Genomic DNA, 15095 nt, shown 5'->3' on the forward strand with positions numbered 1-15095 from the left:
CTGACATAGAGAAGCCGGATCAGGTGACCAGACTGGAGCGGGCTGAAAATAGGTAAATATAATATATACATCTTTTTTACACAGGTTAGTCAGCATAGGTGTTATTAAGGGGAGAGGGCATTTTTTAAAACTAGTTAGGTTTAACCTGGAATTCCACTTTTTTTTGACAGCCTAGTGAGTATTTAGAACTAAATGTATTATTCTTCATACATCTTTCTTTTTGTAGCCTGCACACTTAATACAATATAAAAAAAAATCATATACATATTGCCTCATTACAGGAAACAGCAATTTGAGTGTTAATTCTTTAAAGGCTGTTTAGCAATTACGATTTCTCCCTTTGCATACAGTAGACATTAAATGAGAAAAACGAAACCTTGAAATGCCATCAAAGCAAATGGTCTGTGAATGTTGTTTCAAAGCTTATCATTAGTTGCCTGGATATTTTGCCACAGAGCTTGTTAAAGATTTCTTTTCTCCTGAAGGGGAAGGTATGACAAAATGCAGTTCTTGGCACAATGAAATATGATGAAACTGAAAGGCACATTAATTCTTGCTTGATACATAGAATTAATTACAGGATTAACATCCGTTATGAATTTTTGCCAAAGACTTTTTTCTCTTTACCAGGAATAGACCCCGGGCTTATTTTTATACACTAATGAATTTGCAAATTGAGTTCTGTTCAAATGATGCTTGACTAAAATGAACAATTAAAAATGTATTGGTCTCAATGAAAGAGATCAACTGATCATTTTAAGGATTAATTAGTCTCAAGAATCATCTTCATTATGAGGCATCCATGAGACAAAACGCTTAGCTCTGCCTTGTTTTCCTGATTATCTGTTTATACATTAAAGTGAGACAAAAGACGGAAATGCATTTATCGCAACTCTTTTTAAGACCCATTTGTTTGCGCTTTTTGAATTGAGGCTTTTTATCTAGGTATAATTTTTACAGCTTTAACTTAACACCATGTTTTGACTGTGTTTTTTTTTAATCAACACTGTTTTATTGTCAAAGGATTAAAAATCTTACATGTAGTTTGTTAATAAAATGGACTTTGGAGTTTGCACAGCACTGGTTCATGAGATTTGAAAAAACCCAGCTTTCCTAAGGTCCAACAGGATGGCTGGTTGACATCACTGGCACCTAAGCAGACAGTTGAGAGGCCAAGTAGTATATTTCACTTTTTTTTTATTTATTTTTTTAGGTTTTATAGATTTTACATGGGTTACTAATAGCATTGCCTCCACACAAAAAATGAATTTTACTGCATGGCCAGATTTAAATGCTGCATTTTTGCCTCACACCATTTCACTGCAGAAACCTTATGCATGCTGGTGCATTTGGTGCCATTTATTGCAAATGGCACTCAAAACTCTCCTCCACAATTGCAACCCAGCTGCATCTGTTCTGCATCTAGAATCCATCTACCTCCATTCTACCCTTGCCCTCCACTTTTCCTTTAGGATAACCAAAAATAAAATGAAAAAAATAAAAAGTCAGATTACTGGAAAATCAAACATCTGGATTTTTCAATTTTTATCTTGAGTATGTTAAATGAGCTTGTGTTAGATAAAAAAAAAGCATTGTGCTTCAGATATCAATCTTTTATATGGGGATACAAAGAACAGCAAGCAAAGGTACACTCTCTGCCTCTCCTACACATAGCAAGTAAACAACATCAGATTAGAAAAAGGACAGTCAAGCTCCTGGTACTTAACCAAGACTCCTGATAACATTCCAGCGAGCAAAAATATGTAATTTCTCTCTGCCTCCCTTAAATGTATTTCTTTTTATTTCTGGAACCATGAGTACTATGGTACAGATTTCATGTCATAATCAGTAAAGCAGAAATTTTAATTGAAGCAAATTATGATGTAGCCTCACTCAATTTCTTCCTGAGATTCCCTTCATTAAGCAATTGGAGCCCACTTTTGGCCATGTTCCCCTGGGCAGGTCCCATTGTGCAACCTGTTTTGGCTGTGATACCTGCCTATCAGGCTTTACCTGACTGGGCTGAGGTCCTCCGTAGGGACTTAGTGGCTGTGCTAACTCATTTCTGGTCCTTGAGTGTGTGGGTTAATTCCTGCAGCATTGATTTACTGTGTGGACAAGACAATTAGATGTAGATATACATCTCTTGCCCCACCATGTTCCCTTTCAGTGCAGTTAAGAAATAACTTGAGATGCTGCATTGGGCTGAAATGCCCTCAGAGGGACAGTGCTTTCTCTGAGCTACCCTGGACACCTGCTAATTAGTATCACTGGAGGTAATCATACCTATTTACTTGAAGTATTGGGCTTTAACTGAAAAAATGCATTTCTTCTCGTAAGGCGAGTCAAGCTTTTAGTTACTCTCAGGCCTCAGCCTCCTAAGCTACACCCCTAACCTTGCCCTTGGTTCATCTGCCTTCCTTGGTCTTCAAGTTCCTCAAGTGTTAATCTGGGTCTCCATTATAGGGATGCTTTTACCTCCTAGGTGGGAGGGGGTATCTGTTGACCTTGCAGATCCTGTGCAGTTACCATTTTAAGTGCTTACTTTGGGGAGGCAGTTTTCCCTTGGACTAAGAGCTGAAATACCTCTCTCAGCCCCCTTTTTGGTCGACCTCCTTCAGGTTGAAATAGCATACCTGAATGCTGCCTTCTCAGGTCTTCTGGAACTAGGAGTTTTGGCTCCAGCTTGTATGGCCGCAGCTAGAATGGTTTAGGGATTTGATTCCAACCTGCTTTCAATCCTCGAACATAGAGGTGCTTTCACCCCTTCTGGACCTTAAGGCCCTCTGTTTTGAGCTTTGGTGTTCTGTGTAAAATGTGCTGTATTAGACTTTTTCAATTAGGGTACTTCTGGCTTGCAAATGTTAATGATGCATTTTTGCATGTGGTTTTTCCACCTTGCTGGGGGTTCCTGACATTTTTGGTATTTCTTCCAACTGTTTTGGGTGTTCACCAAGGTGCTCCCCCCTGTACTAGCCCTACTAAGATGTCCCCTTTGTGGCATTTTTTAAGAGCCTCCAATTTCTTTTTTTTTTTTTTTTTTGGGCGAGCAGTGCTGGTTCTGGCTGCAGCTGTGGCTTTACTGTCCAGACTTGCTAAGATTCAGAGATGCCTAAACCCTTTTTCAGCATTGGATTTCTTCATATGGTTTTGTTTTCTGGGTCTTATCCTGAATATGGCTCAAGCTGGAGGTTATTTTTTTACTGATTTTCTACTTTTCCCGGACTTTTAGTCCAGGAGTCATCCAATCTTTCATATTGGCTTCGGCATTCTAAGGCTGTGGTAGCCTCCATTTGTGGCAGTTCCATATACCCAGTTCCACTTCAGACCCATATTCACAGGATGCCATGATGGAGTATCTCCATTGTCTGGTTACACTGAATCCTCTAATCCCTAAGACCACTCTGTCTTTGGCCTGGTGACTCAGGAATTCCATTCTGAAACTAAGAATGCCCTTCTTTCTGTGTCTTTTTGACTCTTATGATGGATGCCAGCCTGTGAGGTTAGGAAGCAGTCCTGGTAACATTTTCATTGTAGAGGATTAGAATGCTGGAGAGATCTCCTTTACTGTGCATTAGCTGAGAACATTGGGCGCTTGGTTGTCCCCAAAATCCTGTACAGTCTGGGTCTTCCATCCTGAAGCTTGCCCATACTACAGAGGTAGTTACCATACTGCATACTTCAATCTCCATGGGAAAATTCCAGTTCTGAACATTACTGCATGCTCCAGCCCCATCTGTTTTATTTTTTGGACATGGATTTTGGCTGTATGCCCTCCTCAGCCATAAACAGCTGGAGACTGGGGAAAGCTCCCTTCACCTTCCACCTTCCAGGATCAGTGTCCAGATGAGGCATGTCAGATGGTTCTTCTGAACCTCTGATTCACAACTATTTGGACAGTTTTTTTTTTTCCCAGTGATCTTTGGGTAGTATTCTCCATGGGATCAGTACAGCCTGATCCATGCCCTTCCACCCCTGTCTCCTTCTTCTACCTCTGCAGGTTTGTTACATAGCACCTTCTCATCCTGCTCCTTCCCCACAAAATGTAATTGAATGCAGCAGAAGGCAATTGGCTCCTGCCTCTGTGCTTGTAAGGAGAGAGAGAGTGCAGCGTAAGGCATGACGCTGGATTGAAGGAGGAGCTGGAGGGAGCTGATACTGGAAGTTTTTTTTAACTTATTGCATAGAATGCATTAAGATAAAAAAAAAAAAAAACTTAAGCCTTTAGAACCACTTTAATTTCCCAAGATGGATTCTAGCTACTATGTTCAGTAATACAGTAAGTTTAAAAATATATTTTGGAATTGTCAAAGACAGCATCTTGACTTTAGCGCCCTTGAAATGCTGTGGCATACGATTCAGTAGACCATTGAAGCATGCCATCCCAGAATATACCTCTGTTGAAATTATATTGTATACAGGAATGGGCAATTATACCTCCTAACCACAGTTCAAGTCTTATCATTGGCTACAAGAAGTTTGATTGAGAAAAATTATAATAAAGAAGACTATATTAAATGATACATGTAAGAGATTATACAGTATATGTTTTCCATTGGTAGCCTTGATATTCAGTCCATTTTTTCCAATGTAATATCTTTACTTAATTTTTTACATTTATTCAGTAAAGATATGGCAGTTATGACTCAATTATTATGAAAATCATATTTAGGAAGTCATTTGTTTATTAACGGTTCACCAAAGTTTTCCTCAAAACTGTGCAATACCAGAAAAATACTCCTATAAGAAAATCAATTAGATGTCATGATAAGTAATACTGGGCATTTGTAACACATACAGTATGTCACAAAAGTGAGTACACTCCTCACATTTTTGTAAATATTTTATCATATCTTTTCATGTGACAACACTGAAGAAATGACACTTTGCTACAATGTAAAGTAGTGAGTGCACAGTTTGTATAACAGTGTAATATTTGCTGTCCCCTCAAAATAACTCAACACACAGCCATTGATGTCTAAACTGCTGGTAACAACAGTGAGTATACCCCTAAGGGAAAATGTTAAAATTGGGCCCAAAGTGTCAATATTTTGTGTGGCCACCATTATTTTCCAGCACTGCCTTAACCCTCTTTGGCATGGAGTTCACCAGAGCTTCACAGGTTGCAATTGGAGTCTTCTTCCACTCCTCCATGATGATATCATGGAGCTGGTGGATGTTAGAGACCTTGCGCTCCTTCACCCTCCATTTGAGGATGCCTCACAGATGCTCAATAGGGTTTAGATCTGGAGACATGCTTGGCCAGTCCATCACCTTTACCCTCAGCTTCTTTAGCAAGGCAGTGGTGGACTTGGAGGTGTGTTTGGGATCAATATCATGTTGAAATACTTCCCTGTGGCCCAGTCTCTGAAGGGATCATGCTCTGCTTCAGTATGTCCCAGTACATGTTGGCATTCATGGTTTCCTCAATAAACTATAGCTCCCCAGTGCTCATGCAGTCCCAAACCATGACACTCCCACCACCATGCTTGACTGTAGGCAAGACACACTTGTGTTTGTACTCCTCACCTGGTTGTCCCCACACATGCTTGACACCATCTGAACCAAATACGTTTATCTTGGTCTGATCAGACCACAGCACATGGTTCCAGTAATCCATGTCCTTAGTCTGCTTGTCTTCAGCAAACCGCTGGATATGACGCTGAGCACGTGCACTCAACTTCTTTGGTCAACCATGGTGAGGTCTGTTCTGAGTGGAACCTGTCCTGTTAAACCACTGTATTGTCTTGGCCACCATGCTGCAGCTTAGTTTCAGGGTCTTAGCAATCTTCTTATTGCTGTCCCCTCAAAATAACTCAACACACAGCCAATAATGTTTAAACTTCTGGCAACAAAAGTGAGTACAACCCTAAGTGAAAATGTCCAAATTGGGCCCCATTTAGCCACCCCTCTCCCTGTTTTCATGTGACGTATTAGTGTTACGAGGTCTCAGGTATGAATGGGGAGCAGGTGTGTTAAATTTGGTGTTATCACTCTCACTCTCTCATACTGGTCACTGGAAGTTCAACATGGCACCTCATGGCAAAGAACTCTCTGAGAATCTGAAAAAAGAATTGTTACTCTACATAAAGATGGCCTAGGCTATAAGAAGATTCAGAAACTGAAACTGAGCTGCAGCACAGTGGCCAAGACCATACAGCAGTTTAACAGGACAGATTCTACTCAGAACAGTCCTTATCATGGTCAACCAAAGCAGTTGAGTGCACGTGCTCAGCATCATATCCAGAGGTTGTCTTTGGGAAATAGAGGTATGAGTGCTGCCAGCATTACTACAGAGGTTAAAGGGGTGGGGGATAAGCCTGTCAGTGCTCAGGCCATACACCGCACACTGCATCAAATTGGTCTGCATGGCTGTTGTCCCAGAAGGAAGCCTCTTCTAAAGATGATGCACAAGAAAGTCCATAAACAGTTTGCTGAAGACAAGCAGACTAAGGACATGGACTACCATGGACTACTGGAGCCATGTCCTGTGGTCTGATGAGACCAAGATAAACTTATATGGTTCCGATGGTGTCAAGCCTGTGTGGCTGCAACCAGGTGAGGAGTACAAGGACAAGTGTGTCTTGCCTACAGTCAGGCATGGTGGTGGGAGCGTTATGGTCTGGGGCTGCATGAGTGCTGCCAGCACTGGGGAGCTATAGTTTATTGAGTGGGACCATAAAATGCCAACATGTACTGGGACATACTGAAGCAGAGCATGATCACCTCCCTTCAGAGACTGGGCCCGCAGGGTATTCCAACATTATAATGACCCGACCCCCAAATACACCTCCATAATGACCACTGCCTTACTAAAGAGGCTGAGGGTAAAGGTGATGGACTGGCCATGTATGTCTCCAGACCTAAACCCTATTGAGCATCTGTGGGGCATCCTCAAACAGAAGGTGGAGGAGCGCAAGGTCTCTAACATCTGCCAGCTCAGTGATGTCATCATGGAGAAGTGGAAGCGGACTCCAGTGGCAACCTGTGAAGCTCTGGTCAACTCCATGCCCAAGAGGGTTGAGGCAGTGCTGGAAAATAATGGTGGCCACACAAAATATTGACACTTTGGGACCAATTTGGACATTTTCACTTAGGGGTGTACTCACTTTTGTTGGCAGCGGTTTGGACATTAATGGCTGTGTGTTGAGTTATTTTGAGGGGAATGCAAATTTACACTGTTATACAAGCTGTAAACTCACTACTTTACATTGTAGCAAAGTGTCATTTCATCAGTGTTGTCACATGAAAAGATATAAAATATTTACAAAAATGTGAGAGGTGTACTCACTTTTGTGAGATACTGTATCTTCTTTGTGCATGTGTAAAGCCTATGTAAGCTTTTAAATGTTTAATAATTGTAGCCAACAGTGTCACTGATAGCTCCACGTTTGTGAATTGGCTGCCTGTGCTGTTTGCCTGAAATGCTTGGGATTACATTGGTATTTTTCCTGCAGCTATGCCTGGATGTACTATATGAGCCATGCAAATAAGGAAATTTCTAAGGTTTACACTTAGGTGGTTTTAGGCCGCCCTTGCATTCTCAGCAAGCTCAAATTTTCTCTTCTTTAATCATAAAATAATTTCATGGTGGTTTATCTTTCTAAAGTGACGTTGACGTTCTTGAAATATAAAAGCAATCAATGTTGTCTAAGCACAAGAATATATTTTATAGAGTATTTTGTTCCATAAAAGCTCTATTATAAGTTCACAAGAATACAAAGTGAAAAGAAAACAGAAAGTGACCATTGTCACTACACATCATCTGACAAGTATAACACCAAAAAAGTGAGCAAAGGCAAGATTACCCAAACAGTTAAACTGGTAAAGTTACAAAATCTAAACTGAAATAAAAAAGATGCACTGTCCCTTTAAGTCTCAAAACCATAAATTGACAAATTCATGAATAAGTGTAAAAAAAAAAAAAACAATACAAATGTGCTGACACTTAAAATCACACATGAATAAGTGAAAATAAGCAAATGTAAAAAACAATAAATGTATGCTGGCACTTTAAATCACACATAAATAAACAATATATATAATTGTGCAAATGAGCAAATGTGGGAAAAAAAGTCCAAATATAAAAGGTGTGCAGTAATTCATAGTGAAATATTAAAATCCACCACAAAAAAAACATCTAATAAAGTAAAAAATCCATACGGAGTCGATGGTGACAAAGGTGCTCGGTGCTTAAAAGAATTCCACTAAACAACAGTGCTCCAGTGCTCAAAGGTGCTCCTTAGAGAAAAAGAGGGTATTTTTGCCAAAAGGAAATGATCTTCAGTTACACAGATCAAAATCGAACAAACTCCATCTCCAAGATTAGCACTCACTGGCAAGAAGACTTCCAATGGTACACCTTCATCAATGGACTGCAGGAACCAGCCCTTAGGGGTCAGAAAGCCACTCTCTGCAAAAGCGTTAAAACGGTAGCAATGGTAAAACAAATTGGCCGCGGTGTTACCCGACTCCTCAGCATGTGATGATGTCACGCACTCCATCTGATGTGTTTCCTCAAAAATAGCATCCTCTGGGATTGGTCAAGATACAAGACTGAAAATGTATATGTAATATACACACAAAGTGATCAATTATTGGGATTGCCATTGATCTGACCCTCTTTTAGCAAAATAAGTGGTAAATAACAGCCCTATCTGCCTGGGTCCAAAAATATAGCATGGAAGCGGTCGAGACCACTAAAAAAAAAAAAAAAAAAAAAACTTTTTGTGAATTTTAGAGTTGGATTCGAATGTGTCACGAAAGAGAAAAAAATCAGGGGGGAGGGAGGTTGAGGGGAGAACAGTGGGGGATAGCAGATCAACAAGGGGGCTAACAACTGGTATGGGATAGCTCTGAAGCTTGGAGGGCATGTGAGCGAAATGCAGAGTGTTTAGAGGAAAGGATGGGGGGGGGGGGGGGGCGTACTCTTCTCTCCATACCGGTAGCCAGGAGCAGATTAAAATTGACAGCAGCTTAGATGAAGAGCTGATAATCCACATCAAGGCCAGCCATAATCAATACTATTTTATAGGATATTTGATGCAAAAAGCCATTTTCAATAGGAGAAACAGCTTCTGGGTAATGCCATCTTTTGTACTGCAGGTCTGTAAGTGACTGCTGTCCTATCTGCTGGCTGTTTAAAGTGAAACTGTGGCCAGGTTATAGACATTTAAATATTAAGATATTTTAAAAATCCACAAATGAGCTTTTATCAGTGAACATTGTAGCTGTTCCCACTGAGTTGAGCTGCTAAGAGAGTAACTTCACAGCTCAACTCACGTCGTTGTCAGATTCCTTAGGAAGGAGAATAGTCTATCCCAGAAACATGAAGAAGTGACACTCTGGGAAGTACAACATCATTCCCGGCATGCACATGCCCAGCTTATCTCTCTAACACACCACCTCACTGGCCCCAAGTGTTAGAATGCTTGCAGCAAATTCTGAAAGTATACAGCATCATCCTTCATTTTCTCACTGAATTTTACCAAACACTCAGGAAAAAACAGGAGCATTTTTAGTGATGGGGCGCTCGACAACTCAGGAAACAGCCAGCTAAAGTTTGGCAGCTAATTCACTTTAACAATGGGTTTTTTGCGTATGACTTTGAGGTTTATCCTGTTCACAATATGATTTTATTGGACTGAAGGGGCTTCAGTCTTGAATGACTTTAGGACTTTTGCTGTGAACTTTGAGAATGAATTTCTCCAGAGTGCTTGCAAATACAAGGGTCAGTGAGTACATATTTTAAAGCTCATTTACTGATTGCTAAAAATATGCAAATACTTGAATGATCTTATGCTGTCCATGGGATCTCTTTAAAGCAATTACAAATGCTATGTAGGACCAGAACACTTATCCATGTACCACTTTGTTTTTTAGCATACAGGGTCTTACTAGCACAAGGCTGGTGTTTCTACATGGGAAGTGTGCACTATTCACTCTATTCAATCTTGAGGATATCTAAAAGTGCACCTGTGCACAGACTATGGGCATTAAATATTCTTAACAAGCAGTAATGGAGCTTTAAGGTGGAATTCCACTCAAAAAGCAACATTTCCCAATGATTAGAATGTCAAATACCTTTAACTTTTATATTATGCATTTTCTGACCTACTGATTGTCTAGATTAGAAACTGTCTAAGTTAGACAATCAGCAATCTCCTGTGCTTAATGTGGCTGCTCAGAGGCACTTTCGTAAACCCCTTGCCGGACTCAGTAATAAAATCAGCAAAGCTCCAATTAGCCTTGCCCCCTCTATGTCAGGCCCACCTCTGTCCCACCCAGCTCCACCCCCATCCTGTCCAGCCATCAGCACCATCAGCTAGGTACATAAGTTCTGATAGTGACAAGCCTAGGGAGAGGGAAAACACTCCCAACAGCCGCACTAATCTACTGAACCCGAAAGCTGTGTGGTCACGTGACAGGAACTTTGAAAGGAAAATTAGGTACAAAGAAGCATATTTCAAAAATTTGCACTATGAAAAATGTATACTATTGTGGATAGTGAGTGTTTAGCAGAGAGATGAAGGGGAGCATTTCTTTCCACTTTAAAACAAACCATATGTAATCTCTCTAATTGTAGTTATTGTGCAGTAATTAATTCACTAAGATCTAATAATTTGACAACAAAAACTCTAAAGTCGGGGCACTGTCTGTTTCTAGCAGCTTTGAAAACCCTGCTGGGTGTTTACATCAGGGGAGAGGGAAGGATGCCAAGATTCTGTTGCAGTAGAAAGTAATAGGAAAAGAGCTAATATTTCAACTCCTCTGTTGTGAAATTTAAAGATGAATTTTTCCACAATGCATGAATGAGAGATCATTTCAAGGAGCTTTTTAAGAATATGTAAATACTTTGCGGTGCACTGTGTGGATAGTTTCATTTTAAAGGAGATGCAGTTGACGTCATTGTGCACCACTGTTGCCAGTTAGGTAAATCTGGGTGCTAAAATTCACCAAGAACATGCTCCAGCATATTGCAGGAGCACATTGTAATGGGAATTCGAGTTCCCCGCTATTACATGAGGTCACTTGTGGAACCCTAAAGCACAGAAGCTAGGGCTGAGGTAAGTATGTTTTTATTTGTTTTTATTTTTGTAAAATTATTTTTTTCTGGTAGCATGTTTGTTCACATTGCCAAGACTTGGGATCCGACTTGCGAGACCTCCAAGTTGCGTGACATGTGAAATCCCATGTTAATCAATGAGAGCTGTCTTAATTAGCACTACTGAAGTTGCATATAGACTTTTTTTTTTTCCAAAACAAATTTTTTTAGCTTTTTAATAAAAAGAAACATTACAATAACAAGAAATGATAACAAATACAAGTGAACAATAATATTTCCAATGTAGGTTAATCATCAAAAAAACGTTATAATCCTTTTCCTATTTCTTTCCCTTATCCCATTTTCTTTTTTTTTTCTCTTTATGGTGATCATATTAAAAAAAAAAATGTATCTTGGCGTACCGTTTGACAAGTCCCACCTATCGGACACCCCGGTAGGGATCTATCTGTGTTCAACGATGGGAAAAGACCCCTGCAGAAAAGAAAGTGGGGGTTGAGTACTCTATTAATTGATGTTATAGCCGGTCCTTTGGATGCATATAGACTTTAATAGAAGTCGTGTCCAAGTCGGATCCTCATCTATATTGACGTGATTTGGATCTGAAATTCAGGAAGATTACCCAGGCATTCCCTCAAAGTTGCTTCAAAGTCACATCAAGTAGTACTCAAGTTACCAGCAAATCGTCAGGAAGTTGCCTTGCAAAGTTGCACTGAAAGTCGCGCGACTTTCAGGTCGCGACCGTGTGAACCGAGCATTAAACTTATTGTATGTGGGTAATGTGAGGTTATCTATACAGCAAACCTAGCACTTTCAATTAAAGTCCAGCTGTGAAAAGTGTCAACATGTTTATTAGGCCAGTAATCTGTTCACATGCAAAGCTTTTATAGAAATGGCACTGCCATTGTGTATTTACAGTATATAATTCTACATATGCAAAGTGAGTTAGAGGGTCCATCTCAACTGCAAAGCAAAGGCAATTTTTACTCATGTTTTTAACCTGCAAATGATTGATCCTGAATCACAGTGTCAAAATGTGGTGCATTGTTATTACCGATAATACCTTTTGCATGTAATGAAAGACTGCTGTGGGCATATCCCTTTTTGTAATGGCAAAGGCGGTTGTAAGTAGTGAAATAAATCCCTGACTTCTCTGCAATGTGCAGTAGCTGCTTTGCCCACAAACCACATCTCTCCAGCCAAAGACATTTGTGAAACTTCTTTCTAAGCTTGTTAAATTGCCTTGCAAATCAGCACATTTACTTATTTCAGTGTTTTGGCTAATGTGACTTCCAACCTTGTTTTTCTGGGAACCCTTTGAATCTGAGGTAGGATTCAAACACAGGAATGCAAAGTTGGAGCTCTAGCTCTCAGCCCACAAAACCACACACCTTGAGCAATGATGTCCACAAGCTTCTCTTTACTCGGAATGTTTTCACGTTGCCATGTGTGCAAGCTCAGGAAGAAGAATACTGCACAAAGGACTCTGCTTTCAGAGCTTCTATGTTTAAAAATTCTATAAAATTCTAATATAAGCTCCCTACATAGTTTTAGGATTTCTTCACTAAATATACTACATGCCATTGCAATATACTATGTACAGGTGCATCTCATAAAATTAGAATATCATCAAAAAGTTAATTTATTTCAGTAAATCAATTCAAAAAGTGAACCTCATATGTTTTATATAAATATCTTACACACAGAGTGATATATTTCAAGCATTCCTTTCTTTTTGATGATTATGGCTTACAGCTAGTGAAAACCCAAAATTCAGTATCAGAAAATTGGAATATTACATAGGACCAATAAAAAAAAAAAGGAAAACAGAAATGTTGGCTTACTGAAAAGTATGTCCATGTACAGTATAGTATGCATGCAATACTTGGACAATTACGCGGTCCTGCGAAGCTGTATCCAAATGAAATTGACGTCCTTTTTTTTTTTTTACCACAAACAGAGCTTTCTTTTGGTGGTATCTGATCACCTGTGCAATTTTTACTTTTTGCGCTGTAAACAAAAAAAGAGCAACAATTTTGAAAAAATAACAATATTTTTCACATTTTTTATATGAAATTCCCCCCCAAAAAATGTAAAAATCAAAATTTTTTAACATTTTAGGCCAATTTATTTTCTGCTACATATTTTTGGTGAAAAAAATCGCAATAAGCATATTTTGATTGGTTTGCGCAAAAGTTGTTGCGTTTATTAACTAAGGGAAAGATTTATGTCATTTTTATTGTTTTTTTTTAAACTAGTAATGGCGGTGATCTGCGATTTTTTTGTGGGACTGCGACTTTGCGGTGGACAGATCGGACCCTTGACTGACATTTTTGACACTTTTGGGGGTACCAGTGACATTACTACAGTAATCAGTGCTATAAATATGCACTGCTACTGTCAAAATGACACTGGCAGGGAAGGGGTTAACTTTATTAGACATCCAGGGGTTAAGTGTGTCCCTAGGGGCGTGCTTCTAACTGTAAAGGGGCATGGCTTTTGATGTAACCACAGAGACATACGATCCTACATAGCAGGATCGTATGATCTCTGCAGTTACACCAGGGAGAATGACAGGCGGCTTTGTTTGCATCAGCTGCCTGCCTTTCTCCCTCTCTAGCGGGAGATCGTGAGTGACCGGCGGACATCGGAGCCGCCGGTCACTCGCGCTGGGATGGCAGTGAACGAGCGGGTAGCGGAAGCGCCTTCGGCGGCGCGCTCGCCCCCTATTGGCTCGCGGGCGAGTGACGTACCGATACGTCACTTTGCCCAGGGGGGGGGGGGGCTGACCGCCGCAGTGTATGTACTTGCGGCGGTCGGCAAGTGGTTAAAATTATGTTTTATATCTGTTTTTCCTATATACATTTTTTTTTTTTACAAATAAACTTTAAATCTGGAGGAAAAAAAAAAACATCCAAACTTGGAAATGCAGTAAATGTTTATAGTATTTAATAACCATATACGTGCTTGAACAAATGAAACTGAAGTAACACCCAGTGCAATACCAGTGAAAGCTAATTAAAAAACGTTCATAATAAAGTCTATAGAGAACTCAAAAGTGCAAATGTTTATCAAAGGTGCATTTCCATGGTATTCCAGTAATGCAACGTTACTAGATCTTCACACCCCACCACGTGAGAGCGTGCCACCACTTCCCCATTACGTTTAGACTCACCAGTTGCCTCATATTCTCATGTTTGGCAAATAGGCTGTTTAGCTCAAAGGATTAATAGAGCATCTGCAGTGATCTCCAACTCATAAATAGTGAATCAAACAGCATAGTAAATAGGGATGGGCGAACAGTTGTCAGGGTAGAATCAGTTTAGTGTGAATCTAGTGATAGTTCAGTCAGTGTGAGTGTAGTGGACCTGACCATTCATTTTTACTTTAGTGTCAGTTTGTTTTGCCAGGACAGGTTTACTGCATTGTAGTTCAGTGCGTTAGTGCACATGTAGCACCCTCCTAGACAGATGCTAGGTAAAGGCATCTATTTTGCTCCTGCTGCTTATCAAGGGAGCTGATCTGTTAGTTTTGCCTGTCACATGATTCCAGGTGTGATTCACTGGGCCTGAAGGAGTGTCCCCACTGTGTCCAATGAGGGAGCTTGTTGGACAGTGGAGGAAACCTAGCCAGTGACACATCATGTTTTATGGCAGTCCCAGTGGGAGGGCATTGTTGCAATGCATCCTAGGATTGCCTATAAATACGGAGGGAGCATGTGACAGGGTGTCTTTTGGCGGGAGCAAAGTCCCAGGAGGAGGTGGATGGCTGTCTCTCCTCCTGCAGAGTGAGGAAGGTGGTCCAGGCGGTCGGCCTAGGGCCCAGGAGTGGAGTTGGGCTGCAGAGGATCCAGAGTGCTGACCTGTGGAGCTGCTGGGCAGAGGACTTTGGGAAAAACAGTATTGTGAGTACCAAGGGATCTGCCTAGGGGTCTGCCTGAGAGAGAGGACCACTCCAGAAAAGTCAGGGGATCAAGGAGCCAGCTCGCTCAGAGTGTTACAGTAAAGGGGGTGCCGTGTAGTGAACCCTGAAG

Source organism: Pelophylax lessonae (assembly GCF_965119305.1).
Source record: "Pelophylax lessonae genome assembly, chromosome: 3".
NCBI classification, from domain to species: domain Eukaryota; kingdom Metazoa; phylum Chordata; class Amphibia; order Anura; family Ranidae; genus Pelophylax; species Pelophylax lessonae.